At 43.9% G+C, this 19,699-nt stretch overlaps 1 protein-coding gene and 1 long non-coding RNA gene across 4 annotated transcripts in view; one reads left to right on the top strand and one right to left on the bottom strand.

Moving 5' to 3' along the window:
- Bach2 (BACH transcriptional regulator 2) overlaps positions 1-19,699 on the top strand; it is a 345,285-nt gene that overhangs the window by 48,406 nt on the left and 277,180 nt on the right. The gene's annotated exons all lie outside the window — the stretch shown is intronic.
- Positions 10,812-12,337, bottom strand: LOC147004394 (uncharacterized). Its single transcript, XR_015047445.1, has 2 exons — positions 11,825-12,337; positions 10,812-11,277 (listed from the first exon to the last, which is right to left on the bottom strand). It is a non-coding gene; the product is annotated as an uncharacterized LOC147004394 (long non-coding RNA).

Genomic DNA, 19,699 nt, shown 5'->3' with positions numbered 1-19,699 from the left:
GGGCCAGTGCCGTTCCGTAGACCACGCCTTCCTCCGGGGCTCAGTGCTTGCTCACTCTGCGAGGAAACTTTGGGATATTTGAAGTTACGGTTTCTCTTCTTTAGCTTAAGAGTCTTGTAAGTATCTCCTACATTATAGAGAGGCTAAAGAAGGAACAAATGTCTGTGTGTTCTCTTCTTAATATAACCAATCAAATATCAAGGTAGCTAGAGAAATATTAATTCAGTATAGATTTAGTCCTAAGCCAAACCAAAGTATTCTTAACACTTGAAAAGTTAATTGTCACATAAATATTTTAAAAATTTGTATTGAAATCCGTCCCTAGTGATAGTGTAAAATGTAATACGAAGCTCTCCAGCTTTGGAACGCTTTCCTAAGTGTATCGAAGTTCATGGGAATGTAAAGAGCTTGGCTCTGGTTCATTTTGGTCTGTGATATTTATTTGCAAGTTTTTATAATAAAGTTAATTAAAAATTAAAAATTAAAAAAACTTCATGCAACTTGTTTACCTCTTTAAGACGAGGAACCTAGGGCATTGTGGGTAGAATTGCTTTACAACCCACTGTAGGTTCTTTTGTGAGGCGAAATGAATTCTCCAAACAGTATTCTTTGATTGACTTCAACATATCCTATATTAAACTATATTTGGACCTAAGCCATAATTAGTACATACGGAACTTTTAAAATTAATATACACTTGTGACCTATAAGATTAATTTTAAAATGTTTAACTCAGCATAAAATATTCATTCATACTTATTTTCAGATTTCCTGTTGCATTTTGGAAATACTTCCTTTGTTTCTTTTTTCTTTTTTTCCCTTTTCTGTACTGTTTGTGTCACTATTTTGCCCACCAGGACTGAAATAGAGGTTTGCTCTGCCACATCCGTTTGTATCCGATGGGCTCCACATCCCCTGATATAGACAATGAACTCCTGCTTGAAGATGTTTGGGATAAACTGATCTGTGCTGAGCATACACAGACCCTGCTTTCCTTGTCAGCCCCTAGGCAGGATGGCATGGCTGTGTGTGTGGCTTTTACATTATGTTAGCCTTGTGAGGCCTCCGCAGCGCATTTAAAGTTCACAGGAGGATTTGTGGGTTACATGCAGATGCCGGGCCATTTTATATAAGGCATTTGAGCCTTCTTGGAACTGGACATTCACGAGTCCCCACAGACACTCAGGGACTGCTTTGATTGTTTTCCTAGTGCCACTGTTTGATACCATAGTTGACTTCTTTTTAAATAACTCTCTGTGTGTGTGTGTGTGTGTGTGTGCACTTATCTTCCTTTCTGTAAGAGATCATGAATGCCAGTGCTGAGCCTAGGGAAAATATCAAAACAAACACGACCTTTGATCCTTCCAGAGATAATCATCATCTCTTAGTCATATAGATAAAATTTCTTAGTCATATCTAACCATAGACACACACGTGCACTTGGCCAGAAATTGTTAAAATATGTGTACACAAATATGTATCATTTTAAGGGGAGAAAGGAGCTCGGTATTGCTTCAGAGTGGTAGCTCTGCTCCCTGGATTCTTCGCAGGGACCTGTCAGTCATTCTAGAGCCAGCACCTGGCTCAGACTCTGCTGTGACATTTTCAGTTGATCCTTCCTTGTTTTCTTGGCTAGTTGCCCTTCAAACAGAAAGTTCATCGCCTCTCCTCAGCTGCTAATGTGATTTACTTCATGTGTCTAGGAAGTCAGGATGGTTGCTGATTTTATTGTTTAGAGGGGACTGACTTCTTGGTCTGAAGCCAGGGTGTTCCCAGCTGATAGAAAACTGAACCCAGCAGCCCCCATTTCAGAGATTGCCAGGTTTATGACTCAAAGACACTTTACAGGCCAGGTTAAGCAATTGTTAGGCCCCTCCTGGAACACGTCAGATGCGATGATTGTCTATTGATTGTAATCCAAAGATTATTTTGGCCCTGATCTACAAACACAGATGCCTTTTGATCAGAAAAAAAAATGCATTGTGATAACTAACCTGCTGCCTGTACTTGAAGGGTAGTGTCTGAATTAGTGACTGCTGTTCTGATTCTGTGTTAGAATGTGTAATTTTCTTAATTTTCAGAATGGGAAGTGCAGTATGTGCTTTCTGAACTCAGACCCACAGCAAGCAGTTGTTAAATACAAATGAAAAGGAGATAGTGGCTGAGCTCCGTACAGTGGCAGTGTCACAGTGCCTTCTCCCAAGATGAAACATAGTATCATTTCTCACAGGTGATGGAGAGCCCCCTTGTCATAGAAAAGGGAGACCTAACTAATAAAGCCTTTGAAACAAGCAAGCAGTTGTCCAGATAGCCTGGAAGAAGCTGAGAGCTTTCAGTGGCTGAAAGCTGTCAGGAGCCTCTCGACACCAGGTCTTATTTTCTTAGGTTCCTGACAAGTACCTGACCTCTTCATGCCTACACCACCCGCACTTCAGCTTCTACTCAATATGAAATACCTAGGAGTGAGGAAGAGTGAGCCTTGGCAGCCAGCTCATTAGGATGGATTGTTTTCTTTGTAGATAATTGGCATCCTAAAAGAAGAACTCGTTTAAATAAGTAGTTGTAAAGCACTTTAGTTGGGCATTAGCAGTTGTGCTATTTGTGTGTGTGTGTGTAATACTCCAAGAAACCTACTATTTTATCAAAAGGCACAACTCTAAAAATGAAACCTACTGACGAGTTTCTATGGCAACCACTCCTGAAATGTATCTGGCTGGTGTGTCTTTTCATAATTTTTCTTTGCATGCTTTAAGGCGTTCCTTGAATTTTTGTTCCTGTGATGGGTGGATAGATGAATAATTGACAGAGGGAGATACATTTCCCTGGGAAGAATGTAAGACTTATGAAAATTCCGTAGATTTATAAGGAATATTATTTTGTGCTTAGCATAAATAAATTTGACTAAGGAACATATCTATTGCTTTGATTTAGTTTAAACAGTAATGAGGCCCATTAAGTATTAATGCATGACCAATTGCTTTTTAAATTCGGACTCATTGGCTGTCCCTGCAAGATCTTGTTAGGTGTTCCACTTTATTCTCTGATCATTTCAACCCCCCCTCCCCCCCACACACACACCCCTAACACACACCTTTTTCAGAGCCTTCAGTCTCTGTCTCAATGGCGCTCTGCTCTGGAGTTAACCTTCTTTATAGCCTTCTTCCTTGTCAGAGGGTTTGTGGCCAGAACACACAGTAGATCTTGATATTTCCTAACAGGTTCATTCAGAAAAGTTGTCAATGTAACCATTGGCAAGAAGGGACTGTGGTGTATTTCAGTGGTTTGGAGGGGCTGTTTTGGGAGACATTTCTGTTCTCTCAAGCTCTGTCATGCTACAAACATAATAGATATGGCTAGATGCTCTTGCAATATAAAACATGCTCACCGAGAGTAGTGGTGTCACAGTGAGCTCTCAGCATTTATCTGATTAAAACCAGAAGGAACCATTCTATGAGGTATATAAAGTGGCAGGAAATAGAGGGAGTCTAAGGAAATAAACTATACTGGGCCCAGCAGCTGGGGAATTTTGTGTGGCTTACAGAGACGACAGAGAACCAGGATGTCTCTGAGCCTGTTAGATACATTTGGTCCTAGCAGCATGTAGTAGGAAATGAATGTTTAACTTTAGAACCCTTTTTTGTACTTTCAACTCCTCCCAAGCCTTTTAAAAACACTCTCCCTGATGTTCCTGGGTAAGGGAGAGTAGCTTTGCCTAGGCTCCTGGCCACATAGTCTCCAGCTTTAACATTTAGCTCCAGTCCCTTCAAGTCACAGACAGCCTTTTCCACTCAGCGATCGGAACTTGGTGATTTGCTTAGCCTGGCTGGCCAGGAATAGGCCCTCTATGTCCCTGCCACCAGGACTGGGATTGCAGCTGTTCACCGTCACTCTGCCTTTGGTGTGTGCAAGCCCTGGGATAAACTTCATCCACTGAGCCTTCCCCACAGCCTCATGCATCTTCTTGGTGTGACTTACATAATCACAGCAACTTGTATAAATCAGCAGCTATACTAACCAAGACTTTTTCTATTGAAAAGTGCAGACCACTTAGTGCTTTGTGATATTTGTTATTGGGCCAGGCAGCTGGCTATAGCCATGGTTGTCCCCTTTGGTGGACAGGAGCAGCATTTCACAAAGGAAGCAAGGCAGGGATGAGCAAACAGAGATCACAGCAGGCAGTGGAAGTTTAGAAAAGGTGAGATCATTGGCCCAGGGTCGCTTAGCTAGTAAGTGGTAAAAGTCAGACTGGCTTCCAAAGCCATTCAGAGTCTACCACAGAAGACATGAGCTCTATGTAAGCATGCATGGTACTTCGGCCACCTCATTAGCATTAGGATATGGGACTGTTGGCCAAGATGGCTTCCCTCATTGCTTCTTGTCCTCAACATCTACAGTGACACCTTCAGTGAGTGATCAACTGTACCTTGCTATCTTTCTCCCTAAACTGTTAGACTATTGTACGGCCAGCTTCATTCATTTGACATTTTTATTGCTTTCCACTTCAAAAAGCAGCCTTTTTCCTGACTTGGCCTCTAATTCTTGAGAAATCTTGACTGAGGTCCTGTGAACAGACAAGAGCTTTTCCAAGCTGTTTTTGTGCAGAGCTCTGCCCTTCCAGGAAGTGTCTCTTCATCACTCTGGTAAACCAGTTCATGCAGTGTTCATCAGTTGAGGCAGCAGACTGTAGACATGGCATGTCTCCGTGCTCACTGTCACCTCTCAGTCTTACTGTGTGGACTCTCAGGGGGCGTGCTGCGAGGAAGACAGCCTAGACTCTGCTCTTGATCTGTTTATGAAGACATTACAGTGTTTTTTCAGCATTCCCGGAATCAGAGACTGAAGCTCTGACCCTTGATGTGTTTAGTCTTTACATGTGTTCATCTCTACATCAAAAACAGAGGAAGCCACAGGAAATTGCTGCCTGTATTTCCAGGAAACTGAACTACATCACCAGCTGCCCAATCCGCACAGCCCAGAGTACCCTGGTGCAGGCATCTGTGGCTGATGAAGGTGGAGATAAGGAGATGAGGAGTGGGACTCTCCTCATCCTGTCGCTTCTCACTGTAGGCCCAGGGAACGCACGTAGAATGCAGGTCTGGGCTTAAGGGAAATTAAAAAAAGAAAAAAACAACTTCAACCCTCAGTTTCTGAGAGCATGAATACTGGGTGAAGCGAGCTGTGTCCTGTGCCTGGCACATGCCGCCACAGTACTACTGTCTCATCACCAGGGACTGAAGGGACATCATGTGAGCCTGTGGACGGAGTGGGGACTCTAAAGACAATAAGCTACACTGACCACCACTATTTTTAAATAGTTTTTAAACCACTATGTTTATGCTGACAGTGGTTACAACAACTGCTGGTCTAGTGAGTGTTGACTGTGGTATACTAGGTATACTTTGGTAAGGACTGTACAAGCGTTAATTACACAAACTCTTCCAAAGTGTTCTCTTTGTCATTCCACATTTCAGATTTAATACTGAAACTGGCCCATGGTCACATAGGCATTGAGGAACGCAAATTTAAACCTAACTATATATTTTTTCAGGCCAGTGGACCTAGGGGATTTTTACTAGAGGTGGTGTCTGTAAGTACATGCAGATGGAAACCCACCAGCGCTCTCTGGGACAGGCTGGGGAGACACAGAAAGGACTCTGGTGCGGGTCTCACCTCATAAATTCAACAGGTGATCAAGACGAGCATGAGACTTTCACATTGCTATGTGAACTGAATCGAGTGTTTTTCATAAGCATATAGTTTCCCATCCTTCGGACCAACGTGAGACAGACTGGATCAGCAGTCAGCAAGAGCACTTGAGGCTTAGCGAATAGTAGCCTGAATGAATCACTGCAAAATGATTTCATCTGGACCCAGAGATGCCGCCTGCTAAACAGACAACAGAAAGGAAGAAAAGTGTCTAAGAATTAGACACAACAAAAGGACATTTAAGGACTTGGTGGAAACTAGATCTGAACTTTCTGGCAGCTATTCTGAGGATGGGAAGAAAGGGAAACTGGCCTTTATTTCCTTTTGTTTTAGAGACAGGGTCTTCCTATACAGCCTAGGCTGACCTCCAACCTGCTAGAGGCCCATAGCTGTCTCAGGCTCACAAACTCCTGTCTTAGCCTCCCAAGTGCTGGGCTTGTAAGTTTGTGCCATCATGCCTGGCTGATTTTCAGGTCTTAAAGGAAAAAGGAAATCTGTTAAAATTTTGGAAAAACAGCATGCAAACTGGCATAGATTCGAGTTGGTTTAAAGTTGTTGGCTAAAAGCCCTTGGGTGTACTTCTTATAATACCCTTAATTTTAGGGTTAAAAATCTTACATAGTATAAAATACTATTCCTCTTATAGACTGACTGGTTGGTTTGTGTATATTCCGTCTTAATATCTCTGTTGTCCTAGGTTTCTTGTTTATCTCATGGACATTTTCCCAATAACTTTTCTGCTAATTGAGAAATAGGAAAAATAAATTAGTTCTGATGCTTGCAAGATGGCATTTTAGGGTTTTTTCCCCTTAGAGGGTGGGAATTGCTCAAAGGGGCTCTCCTCATGGTCCCACTCAGCTCTGCTTCACCTGAGAGGAGGGGTGCCTGCCTGCAGGGGTGGGTTTTAAGTTAGGTCTATCTAAGCGAGCAGCCTCCCCTGGAGAACTGGTACAGCGTGGGGATCTGGGGGAACGCCTGGTTAACACAGAATGCTATGCGTATTTGGAGGTCAGCCTTAGAAGTATTTCCCTCTCCTTCCGTGGAAAAGGGGTGAAATTCCTAGAAGGCACACTTGTTTGTGCCCTCAGACGGTTTATATTATAGTTAGATCCCTTCACTTTGGATCGGATGGATATACTATGTCTGTTGAAGGCTGGAAGATCAGCTTATTTCCTCCTGTTGAGAAAATAATAATGTCTGGCTTTCACTAGAATTCTCTTCATCGCCAAGACGCTTTAAATATGGACTAATTAGTTAAAATGGAGGAAATCTGGCAAAATAGCCTCTCTTTGAAAACCAGACTTAGAATATACGGTGATTTGCTGTATTTTTGGAACAGAAGCAACTAGAAGCCTTTTATTATTGGCTGTAATAGCAAGCGGCATCTCATATTATGTTTGGCTGCTGACATATCAAATTGCTTTTTAGTTGGTGGTTATAACATGAAATAGTAGAATATGAGTAGACTCAAAATGAGACTCGCAGCCGTGGGACATGGAATAGTTGACATTAAGGGGTTGCCATGGCAACCTGTCAGGATGTCTCTTTATAGTCTTTTGGATTAGGTTCTGGCCCCGGGTCACTGTTTTGGAATTGGATGGGGGTTTGGTAGCAGGATGCAAACGTTGTATCTTTACTTGATAGCATTTACATTTGTTGTTTGGTCATGTTGCCAGGGTCAAGCAGAGATGACACCGTCAGAACCAAGACAAGGCCACATCTGCTAGTAAAAAAAGACTCAGAATGCCTGAGACTCAGTAGCTGAAAGACAGGATTTCCTGTCCTTGTCCAGTGGATAAAAAATACATATGTGAGTGTATATGTATCTGTGAGAGGTTATAGGTAATGAAAAATTGAGAAATTAAACCCTTTTATAATTGTCTTATAGAAATGGGGCTAAACACTCTTAAGCAACCAGTTTGGCCACAAAGCCATTGAGGCTCAGCTGAAAATGCCGTCAGAGGACTTGGGCAGATCATGGCTGGACTCAGTTGAGAACAAAGCACCAACAATTACCTCACTCCTCACATGGTCCTTATCCATGAGGACTGCATCTTGGGATAGTCCTGTGCCACTGAGTGTGACCTCACCAGGGACAGGGGCCATATGGAAGACGGAGAGTTCTGATTCTCAGGAACCGTGATCTTGAACAAAACACAGTTCCATCTGGGGGTCCCCTGGAGAATGAAGGCGATGAGCTGCCTTTGGTTCTGGTGGAATTATTTATCATCTTGTAGGCATAGCCAAGTGTCCCCATTGGCCCTTTGCCTGTTGGCCTGTGTGTCCATCCCAACTTGACAGAACTGTCTGTTGTGGTTAGTGGGGCCTCCCGATCATTAAATGAGAGAACAAAAGAATTCTTCCCACCCCCATCATGTTTTGGGTTTTTAAAGTATGATTTCTATACCAAGGATGCTGTACGCTAAGGTGAGGATAAAATCCACACTGAAGATGGCCAGTAACTGTGCATGGATCAGCTGCTGTCGGCCTACTTACCCCATTTTCTGTATGGAGACAGACAGTACCTTGGATACACTATATCCTCTTCATCCTCACCTTAAAGTCATAGGCAAACGACGTGTATAGAAGATATTCCCCATAATCCAAAGAGTTAACCTGTTGATTAGGCTAAACCTCTTATTAAAGGAGATTATCGATTATTTTCAGTTTTTTCTCCAGACAAAGAAACTGAGCTACAGTCACTAACTAAGTGGAATAAGGATTTAATCCACCGTAGTGTGTTCTGAGAGCCCCTTCTTCTCACAACCTCTCCCTCTCTGCCACCTGTATGATGGCACAGTCAACCACTTGGACATTTTCAGATAGATAGTGACTAGCGGCCCTGAAGCATTACTGGGAGGCAGGTTCTGCTGTGCACAGTTGGCTGTAGACTGTCAGCTAGCGAGAGACTGGTGACCGCTTTCTTACTTAGCAGTGGCAAGGCACATGCTCTTGTTTGCCAGGCCCCTATCTACTATCACACCGAGTTTCCTTACCCCATGTTAGTCTCCAAGCCACGAGTTCATTTAAAGGCCCCTGAAGGATCTGGCAACAGCAGAGTATGAAGATGAGAACAGATTTATTTTATTTCAAGCCAGTAGAGTGATTTTCCACTTTCAAGTGTTCAAGTGAAGCTTTGCTGATCAACATGACTTTTGCAGATCCACATCAGCTAACCTCGACATAAATCATCACACTCTTTCCTGTGAGCTAAGCCTGAACCATGGTCGCCTGAGACACGACCCCAGAGCCTAGGTGCACATTGGAACTACCTATGTGATCTTTAAAACCACTTTCACTTCAGACACCTGAAATTTTAGTGTGGGATGTGACCAAGACAGCAGGGGCTTTAAGATCTCCAAGTGATTCTTCTGAGACACCATATTTGAAGCAGAGGCTTGAGAAGGTGCCATGATTGTTTCCTGTAGTTGTTTGAACCTGAGGAGACACTGGAGTTCCTATGTGGACGGACCTGACTTTTCCCTCTGATGGAGTATTACCATCATCCCTCCCTTGTGTTGCAGCCAGCATGATTTGGGCTTAATTAGCTCATTTCACTAGCTACCTCTGAGCTCTACCTCAAATGATGTCAAACTGTGGGTCCTCCCCCAAGGACACTCAATGAAGACAACCTGTGATAACCTGAGCCCAGACTTTTTTCCCAGTTTGACTCTCTTATGAGAAATATGTACTCCCTTTCAATTGTTTTACCCTTGAAACATTGTTATTTTTCTTCTAAGGACAAAGTTAACACCTCTCCTCTATAACTGGTGGTTCTTTGCCACAAATATTCGATCATCATATTCACCGTTGGATGGCAACAACTGTCCTGTAGTAGTGCTCAAAAGTTAATAATATCTTACACGTAACAACATGGTCAAGAGTTGGAAACAAAGTAAGAAATAAGTCATATTAGCCTCAGGGGTTAGCACATTCCAGTTAACATGATCAATTGGAAAATTACAGTTGCATTATAAAAAATGTACTAAGGCAGAGGATAACTTTGAGTCACTTACAGACACCCTTGCTTAACTTAGAAATCCTTACTGCCCTAGGTGGATTTTAATTGGAAGCTTTTAAATGGAGAGGTGTGTTGTACAATGAGTACAGGGGGAATTTGTGGTAAAGGCTGGGGTGGAAGGTGGAGTTTTGTAGCCACTTAACTGGGGATTGAGTTTGGCAAATAATAAGGAGTAAAGGTGGCTGTTTAAGTCAGATTTAACAACAACAAAAAATATTTTTGGAAGACCCCCAAAAGGGGAGGGCTTATGAAGAGCTCAAGTTTTTTCTTTGTGCAAATATTGATGTCCAGTTGTCTAACTGTACTGTTGTCTTAGATTATAAACAAGGCTGTAGTGTAGGCCTGCTCTTGTGATTTTTCTTGAGGTTAAGTTTTTTTGAAATTAATTCTGCTTCTAAGTTTTGAAATTCTCTCATCCTGCCATCTGTGGCTCAGTGCTGTAATACCTAGGAAGAAAAAAAGGACAGGGGTGGGGGTGGGGTGGGGAGCTTTGCTTTTGAAAGGGGGAGCTAGAGCAGGCAGAGAGCTGCCATGGTCTTTTCTCTTTGTTGGGGAATTAGAACTCCCGAGCAAACGGCTCCACCCCTCATTTTTGTGAGCTGTTTCCCTCCATATTTCCTAATTTTTCCCATGACGTTTTTGCCTGTTTCTTCACGAGATTATGAGGCCTGAAAGACCTTATTGTTTGAGAGTGTGAGCTTGTGTGCATTGCGGGTCTGGCTGCCTTGGGTCTGAATGTGGGTGGTGCATCCTGCTGGGCCAGACTCAGTGGAGAGTAAGGGAGACAGAGGAGAAACACGGCTCACACTGAGGCCATGGACTGGGGAGCTGATGCTATCTTCCACTAAGGGATTAATGGAAGATCAGATGGATAAAGGCTTATGCAGATTCAGCCTTGCCACCAAATAAAGTGAATCTTTCAATCCTGTAATGCACTCAACACTGTTGATAGCCTGCCTGGATTCAACCGAGTTCTGGAGACACAGACCAAAATCTGCATGACCAGTCCCACTCAACGTACTTTTTGAGGGTATAAAATATTAATTTTAGTATGGGAAAAATGGAATGATAGATGACCCGCAGCTAAAGTTAAATATAATTCATTTTTAAGTGAAGAAAAAGGGGGTTGGTATTAATAGGACATTCTTTAAGGAAGGGAATGTATTGAGACAGTGTCTCACATTTGTAGCTCAGGATGTCCAGGAACTCAGCCTTCCTGCTTCAGCCTCCTGAGTTCTGGGATTCGCAGTGTGACCCCTGTGCCTGAATTAAAGAAGGTAATAGATGATCTTAGTATTATATCCGAAGGAAGTGCGTCGGTATTCGATGAACAGTAATATCCTTAATATCCTTAGCGATGACATTGGGGCCACCTGCTATCAGGGCTGAGTCAGCTGTGCACCTCTCTGGCAACCCCACATTCACTGAGTCTACTGGCGGCTGGGATGGCCGAGGTAGAAGTGTCAGCTACTCCTCAGAAAGCAGCAAACGTCATCTCGAGTCAGAGCTGACTTCAAGCATGTAGAAGCACACCACTGCCCAGAGTAAAACTGGAAAGAGAATGGAAGAGGTTTCTCTGAGGAAAATACAGTAGTGCTTCCGCTCAGCACAACGCCAGCATTTTACAAAACCGAGGCAAACCTTGTGACCTTCTGCCTGAAACCTGCTAGTTGCTTGCTCCTCACTGGAGCCTTCAGGCAACCAGTGAGCCGAGAGCCCTTCGGCTTCTCTTGCCTTATTCCCACCCTTCTCTCCGCTCTCTTCTCCAGACACTGGGTCTCCTCACAGTTTCTGTGGAACACACAGACAAGCTACTCTTTTTGGACGTAAAAGGGTCTGACACTGAGCCTTCCTTTCTTCCCCAAGCAGGCCTTAAACTCACAGTCATGCTCTCTTGGGTTCTGGGTACCTGTGTTGCAGATATATGTAACCACACCCAGTCCAGCATGGGCTTTCAAGTCCTTCCCCTGAAGCCAGTAATCCAGGTTCCTTAGATTTACCTCGAGGGCCTCAAACTGTTGTTTCTGACCAGGGGACAGGTTTCCAGGTCCTTGGGACAACATGCTCTACATGATAGCGTGTTCTTGGTTTACCCACCTTGTGTCTCCTTAATGAGGTCCACCCTGGTTAGCCTCTGTGAAACTACAGCCATGTATGAAACTCCACACTTCGAGTTCTTCTGACTCCAGTATGCTTTTTGTTGCTCTTGTTGCTTAATAACGAAACAATAGTTATTGTGAACCTTATCTGTGTCCAATATCTGTCCTCAGACGGTCTGTCCTTCGTCTGTCCGTAAAGGTAGGAATTTTGTATTTTCCTTCGATGATGTGTCCCAGGTTTCTCAGAGTGCGCCTGGTATTTGAAGAGTGAATGAATTGTTGAGGAATTAACCAATGAGAAACACTGAGACGTGAATACTGTATCTCAGATGTCGGCCCCAGCTCCTTTCAGTCTGTCGTTAGATGTTCTCCAGATGCTGTCGGGAGCTTCATTTCTCAGATTCTCTGCTTCCATGGCAATGGGAAATGGTTATTCCCCTTGGCTGATGTTTGGGCCTAACCTGATGATCCTCATGTAGGGCTACACCAGTGATTCTTTTTAAATTTATATTTTAACTTCAGAGTGCTTACTAAGCCAATGGCCTTCAACCTCTGGTCTGTTTTAGTTCCCTGGATTTCAAGGCTCTGTAAATATTTAATTTGTATTTCACCTTAGTACCTTAAAACACCTTTCTGGTTATAATTTTAGAACCACTCACTTAATACATTACCAAATTTGAATGCACTGAAATGTTGAATTAGATTATCAAGGTAACTTGAAAATAGTGCTTTCCCCCCTATTTTCCCCCCTAATTTTCCCCTTAATTTTCTCTTCTATATCTGAATTTCTCACAACTTGTTCTAGATTATGGAGGGAAGAGCTTTTATCATCTTACTGCCCATCAAGGCAGGAACCTGAGGAGAATTCCCAGAGGAACACTACTTACAGGCTGACTGGACATATCTACTCAGCTAGCTTTCTTCTGTAACTCAGAACTCCCTGCCCTCCCTGGGGTGGGGATGGGAGTGGGGCAGCATGCTCATGGTGGCCAAGACCCTTCTCCATCAATGGGCAACCAACAAAATGCCCCACAGATACACTCATTGGCCTTTTCTAAAGGAGGCAGTTCCTCACTGGAGAGTCCCTCTTCCCAGGCATGTCATGTTGACAACTGGAATTAGCAAACACAGAAGTTACCACTGCTCAGGAACTTGCATAGCCGTGTTGTATAGATTCTAGCCTGATTCTGCTCATAAATTGAGCCGTCAGATTGCTTCTGTCACACTTATTCAGCAAGTGGATCACCTGCCCAGGCTTCAGAGCCCTGTGGGCTGCAGTCATCTGTGCAGGTTGGCAACCCAGAGACCGAACTCACTGTATGTCTCAAATGTTCCTTGTTTTAAGGAGTTTGAACAGTTGTTGGACTACACAATTAATTACACAAGTTATTAAACTTTGCAATTAAATCGGACTTAATTTTTTTAAGCATTTGGAGGAATTTGCGGCAGAATATCAAATCATCAAATGAAAGACTGCAAAGCCTGGCAAAACCTGGCTAGTTAGCAGTACGGCTTGCCTGTCACGTCCACTCCTCTCCAGAATATGTGCCCATAGTGTTTGACATAGCAAAGCATTCAGTTTTCTTCCTGTCAAGTTGGATTCTGAGCCAGCAATAAAAGAGCAGAGAGCCGGGCCTTGTCCGAAAATTTCTCCACATTTTTATCGTATGGTTCAGATAGTGAGTGATCAATCTCTGAGGTTGCCTGTATTGGGATTTTCTTAATTCAGCACAGCTGAATACAAACAGGAACTCAAATCCTGAATCATGTCAAGTCAGTTGGTGTGGACTCTGCTGCCTGAAAGACCCACTCCGAACCAAAGCAGAAGTCTGTTGAATACTTTAGAGAAAAAAAAATTCTAAGTTACATTTAGCATCTTGTAGGCCTCTTAGACATTCCTCTCCTTTGCTATTCAGTCCCTGACATCATATTCGAGCCCCTCAGAAGTAATGCTTGTGGCCATGTGTTGTGTGTACGCTGGTAGGTAGGTACAGGACGATCATGAGTCCAAGGCCTGCAGGAGCGTCCTAGTGATGGTAAGGTCAGCATGGACCCCACACACTAGAGATCCTGTCTTGGAAACAATAGAAGGTTCAGCTGTCCCAAAGCTTTGCCACCCCTAGTGCGTAGCACTGCCTAACCCATGAGCAATACTTTCCAAGGGTTTAGTCAATAGCTTTTACTCAACTGCAGAGGCATATCTAGATTTTACCTTAAACATGCATTCAGTGACATTTCACTGAAAACATGCGTTATAACATTAAAACACGTATATGCAGATACACAGACACACACAGAGACAACCTGCCACTACCACCACCACCAACAACAAATAATCACATCCCTATTGGACATTTCCCTTTCTTTCATCTCTAAGTGACCTATCTTTTTCCCCCCTATTTATTTCTAGAAATATCTTTTGGTTGACTCTTTCAGGCCACCCTATTTTCCTGTCCTGGCCCTAAGCTATAACCTTTTCCTCATCCTTGGCATTGACTGTGCAAGCAGCTTACATCCATTTCCCAGACTCAGCCTCCCTCTCCTAAACCTGGCTCTTGTGCTATTGCTTATGAGAAATCCTCTGTACATCCTTTGACCTGTACTGTGTATAAAATCTGTGTCTCTGCTGCCCAGCAGTCACCACTATCCACAGGTAGCCAAAGTCCTGGAATTAAGACTAGTTAGTGCACATTGGTAGATGCTATATGTGAACAGTCCATACTATTTCAAGAGCCAGTGTAAAATGTAAAATATCTCATTAATAATTTGTATATTAAGACAGAGTATATTGAAATAATATATGCATATTGTTGTACTATAATATATATTACTTATAATATATATTTTATATATATTTGAGCTAATCATCTGGGTTATTTCCTAAAGCTTTCTAAATTACAAGTTCTCTTTAGCATCATTCTCTAAAACCTGCAAAGACAGAATCTTAATGGCTCTGTTAGCTAATGCAGCGTATATTAAGATTACGAAAGTATGGATCCACAAAGGCGGTGGGCTTAAGAAGTTTGCATAGTTAGTGGCCTTCCTGGCACCCTTGTTAGACTGAATAAACAGAACTCCCTGACAGATCCGCTCCAGTCCACCATGTGGTACAATCTGACATTCTGGTGAGTCACTTTCTAATGATAGTCTTTGTTTCATTTTTCCTATGCAAGAAACCAGCGTTTTAAATAAGACATAGCAAGTATTAATCCCTAATTAATGATCTCTTAATGCAGCAAAATGAGTTGCAATTTCTGCGGAAACAAGGAGACGATTTTTATGTATGTCAGATGCCCCAATCTGCAGTTAAAAGAGTATAGAGTGCTTCAAGTCCTGTGAAGGCGAAGCTCTAGGAAAATCCATCAGTTCCAACAGCATGTACCATTTCTGCAAGCTGTTAAAGTGCAGGCCTGGGAGGCAGCTATGCTGGCAGAGTACTTATCTAGCATGAGCAAAGCCCTAGGTTTGATCCGCAGCACCACATAACCCAGCATAACACACATAACACATTTGTAATCCCGGCATCAGGGGTTCAGGCAAGAGGAGGGAGATTATTTTTGCTGTGTGCTTTCACCCCTGAAAAAATGCAGAAGGAAGAAGGCATTCTTCGGTCAGTCATCAGTTGCCTGGAAATGGCTGCGAGCTCCTGTTCCAGAGTGCCTCATCTGTCTCCCTGTTTCGTGTCTTGAAATGGAAAGAACCATCAGAAAATTAAACAATAGCAGTCGAATACCTAGGAGCAGGAGGGATTGATTCCTGAAGTGAGTCAGGGGTGTGTCATCCTGTGTGAGACTGACATCAAGCAGATTGAATGTTGAGACAAACATGTGTTTGCCTGTGTGTGTGTGTGTGTGTGTGTGTGTGTGTGCTCGCGCGCGCGCATGCGTGCGAACTCACACATGTGTGAGTTAAAGTCTTCCCGTCAGTATGTGAAGTGACTGTGAAGGGCACCACAGCAAACTCTGGTTCTATCAAGAATGTACCTATTTTTAACATGCCGGATCAAGTGTCTGCAGTCATAGGGGATGAGGAAGGGGTAGAGAATGGGGGCGGGGGGAAGACTGACTCGAGGAGATTCTGTAAAGGACCCTCTGGCGTGTTTGCAGTTCAGCTGTGCATTCTTAATGGCTCCACTGCTGCCAGGTCAGGTAACATTTTCTTTGCATGTGATGAATGGCAGAGAATTCTCTTGCAAGGGAACCAAGGAGCTGGGATGGGGGAAGGGGAAGACAGGGATAAGAAACACACAGCTCCAGAGGGATACAGCCCTTGCTTTGCAGTTGCCTGTGTGGATAGAAACCAGATGGCATGCTGGAACACCCGCTTGGCTATCTGAGGAGCCAAACATATGGCTAATGGTGGGGAGAGCGAGCCTCAGAGCCAGAGCTTTGCTGATGTTTCATATTACAGATTGTTACAGTGTGTCATTACATGGCAAACCTAAGTGCTTAATACCCACTGCAGGCGCTGGCCATACACTTACAAGAAGGACTTTTAACTCTTTGCTGGCTCTGAATGGAGGAGTGACATCATCGGGAGACTGAAAATGTCTGGTGTAGAGGAGAATTTTGTAGTGGAAACAATATTGTTTTAAAACGTGAGAAGCCGTCACTCCACTGAGTTCAGCTGTGCTCTGAGAACCTTTTTGTACAAGACTTTATTTCCCCTTCTCTTCCTAATTCTCCCTCTTTCTAACACACACACACACACACACACACACACACACACACACACACACTGGGGTTGGGGGGAGGCCTAAAATCAAAATCCAGGCTGCAACACCACTCTGGCGGGTCAGACAGCATGATCACCTGGAAGCCACATAGCTGCACTCAGAGGTCGCACATTTGAAGTTTCTGTTTGGGAAGCTCTGGGCAACAGCAGGTCTGTGTTATCTGAGGAGCTGCTGAGCCCATTCATCTGCTTTTCACAGCCCGCTTCCTTTTATTTTTAGCCAGATCCGTCAGGCCTGACAGGCGGGTAATTCGAGCCAGAGGAAGGGCAGCCCTCCAGGTCCTTTCCACAAAGCAATTCTTCTCCTCCCTCCTGGGAGGGCTCCAGACTTGGCCTGCTTGGGGCAGATGGATTTGTTGAGTCATGTGAGAGCATTTACACAAAAACACAGTGAGGCAGTGGAAATGAGACAGAAAGAATGAAGGAGAGAAAGGAAGGAAGGAAGGAAGGAAGGAAGGAAGGAAGAAAGAAAGAAAGAAAGAAAGAAAGAAAGAAAGAAAGAAAGAAAGAAAGAAAGAAAGAAAAGAAAAGAGCAGCCAAAGCAGAAAGGAGGGTGAGCCAGGGAAGCTTGCGGCCTGCAGCGTGCAGCCTAGTGTAGGAATTTTGCAGCAGTCAGTGTCCGAGGAATGCCATAGAGGCTCTTGTATATAAGGTAATGTCTAGTTTACTGCATGGGTGGAACCGGGCTAGACGCTCCCTCTTTTTAGCAGAGGAAAGCAGTACTGGGAAACTTTTATATATATATATATATATATATATATATATATATATATATATATATATATATTTTTTTTTTTTTTTTTACAAGCAGCACTCTGTAACAAAGACCACACTGTGACAGTGTTAGTTCCAGTAGCGGTAACTGACCAATGGGCTGCTTTAGAGAAAAAAAAACGAGTTTGCTTTGTGATGTAATACAAGTTTGCTTTGCCCAGACGCCAGCAAGACTGAGGACACAGAGGAGGGGGGGGGGGAGAGGAAAATTGGACCAGGACTTTTGGTTAATGGTTTCCAGAGATCATTGAGAGAAGTTGAGTGGAGGGGGGAAAGTGGATAATGTGGAGAGTTGCTGTGAGGTATACCGTAATTACGGTAGGTAAAACAGAGCCTTTCCTATGGCTTCCGTGCTCTAGCTGATGTGAACGGTTTTGAAACGCCGAGGAACGCATCGTTTCCCGCCACCCTGCCAGCCCCCCACCATGGCACTAGTTTCTCCTTTAGCATTTGGACAGTAAGAAAAACCGGATTCTAAATTATGGGGAGCAGCATTGACTTCATGGATCAGTTTTGTTTACTCTTGGTACCACAGGCCTTTAAAACAGCCCGTGGAAACGGTCCCCGCTCGTTCATAAAGTTTGAATTCGTTTATATACAATACTGCAGGAATTCTCCTGGTTTTGCAGAATGAAAGTCTGCCTAAGAGAAAAACGACCAAGTTATCTGAGCTTGCGATCCGTCCAGTGGAAGAAAGCACACAATGCAGAGATCAGGAAATACATGGACACTGAAATGGAAAGGGAGAGACGAGGGAGTGACTTCATAGACAGCATCCCTGAAACCTTGCATTTATTCTGAACTCCACTAGTGCAGCCTTCCCCGCCCCCTTCTCAGCCTCCCTAGAATGTAGGTCAACTTCACCATGGCTCCTCATATTTTGTTAGCATTTTAAAAGTTGGAACATTTTGCCGATGTTTTGAGACGGGAATATATTTAAGTTGCCTGGGTGGTTTCAGTAATTCTGGAACGGAGCTCTCACATTCCTGCTGTTGCTAGTCACCAGTGAACTGGAGTAGTCAGCATGCAGAAACAGCTTCAACTAGAACAAGCACAGCGCTCACAATGTTGCTGATCAGACGCTCCGACGTTCACACCCCTCCACTTCCCTTCACGCTGCTCCAGTGATTCCGCTGCGCTGTTACAGGGCCGCTTTGGGTTATTATGCTTGAAGGAAGAATGAGGACATTTTTGTGGCTGTTGTGCATTTTAGGAATCCCAAACTACACAGCAGCGACATTATCATTATTTTGAAGTGGCTTTGTTTTAACCCTGCTTTATAACATCGAGTCTTCCCTCTCTAGCAGGGCATCTATTAACTGGGTGGCTGATAGTTTGGACCAGGTAATTATTATGGAGAATGCACTATAGCTGAGACCTCACATTTTGAGCCCCAAGCATGAAGCAGTGAGAGCAAACTGGAGGTAAAGGAGGCCTTTTAATTTCAAAGCCTGCCCCAGTGATGTACTTCCTCCAACAAGGCTGCACCGCCAGACCCTGGGGTCATTTTTTGTTCAAACCACAGCACGTGCTGGATCTGTGCTTTACCACTGAGCTTGTAGTTTATAGGTAAACTCAGCATTTGAAATGGAAATATTAGGTATATAAAGTTTCCTACATAGCAAACAAATGATTTTAGGGAGAATTCTGTCTCTCTGTCTCTGTCTCTGTCTCTCTCTCACACACACACACACACACACATACGGAGTGGGGAGGGAAAGGAGGAGAGAGAGACAGAGAGAGAAACTGAGACCTGGATTTTGTTCTTGAAGAACAGCCCCTTTCTTGTACTCTGGTCTCAGCAGGTAGAATCCCTCCAGGCTATATCACAGGTCTCCCCAGAGTTATACCAGAGGAAATGGCCCTGCTATCAGAGCCCTGGAATGTTGATATCAGCAGCAAAGAAATGTCTCATTTTCACAGCACCCAGAGCTGGAGCCTCGAGCTCACCCACTCTGTATCCCATCCCAGAAAGAGAAAGGCCGGTAGGGTAGGCTTTCTTCTTAGGAGCAGAGCCGACTTCCTTCCCATGCTGGTGACTGTGGTCTCCTTGGGAAGGAATGTGTGCCTTTCCACAGGAGAGGCAGGCATACATTTCCTGTTTATTTTGTGAGGACTGGTGTCGACTGCTATAATGAGATCAGAGGAGCCCTGAGGGACATGGCCTGGCTGTGTCTGTGCCAGTCCCCTGAGCTGAACCGTTGTTGGAGAAAGCAGGCAGCCCTACAGTTCCTGCTGGTGACATAGTGTGTGACTGTGCCCTTGCTGTTTCTTGTCCCACCAGTGTCAACATTCCATCATCCAGTTGTAAATCATGCAAACATAAACATAAGATCGACCGCTTCCTTGCCTGGAAGGCTCCTGC

Source organism: Mus caroli, unplaced genomic scaffold (assembly GCF_978045245.1).
Source record: "Mus caroli unplaced genomic scaffold, Mus_caroli_1 scaffold_6, whole genome shotgun sequence".
NCBI lineage: Eukaryota > Metazoa > Chordata > Mammalia > Rodentia > Muridae > Mus > Mus caroli.
Note: the sequence above shows the minus strand (reverse complement) of the source record. Positions and strands in the feature narration are given on the sequence as shown.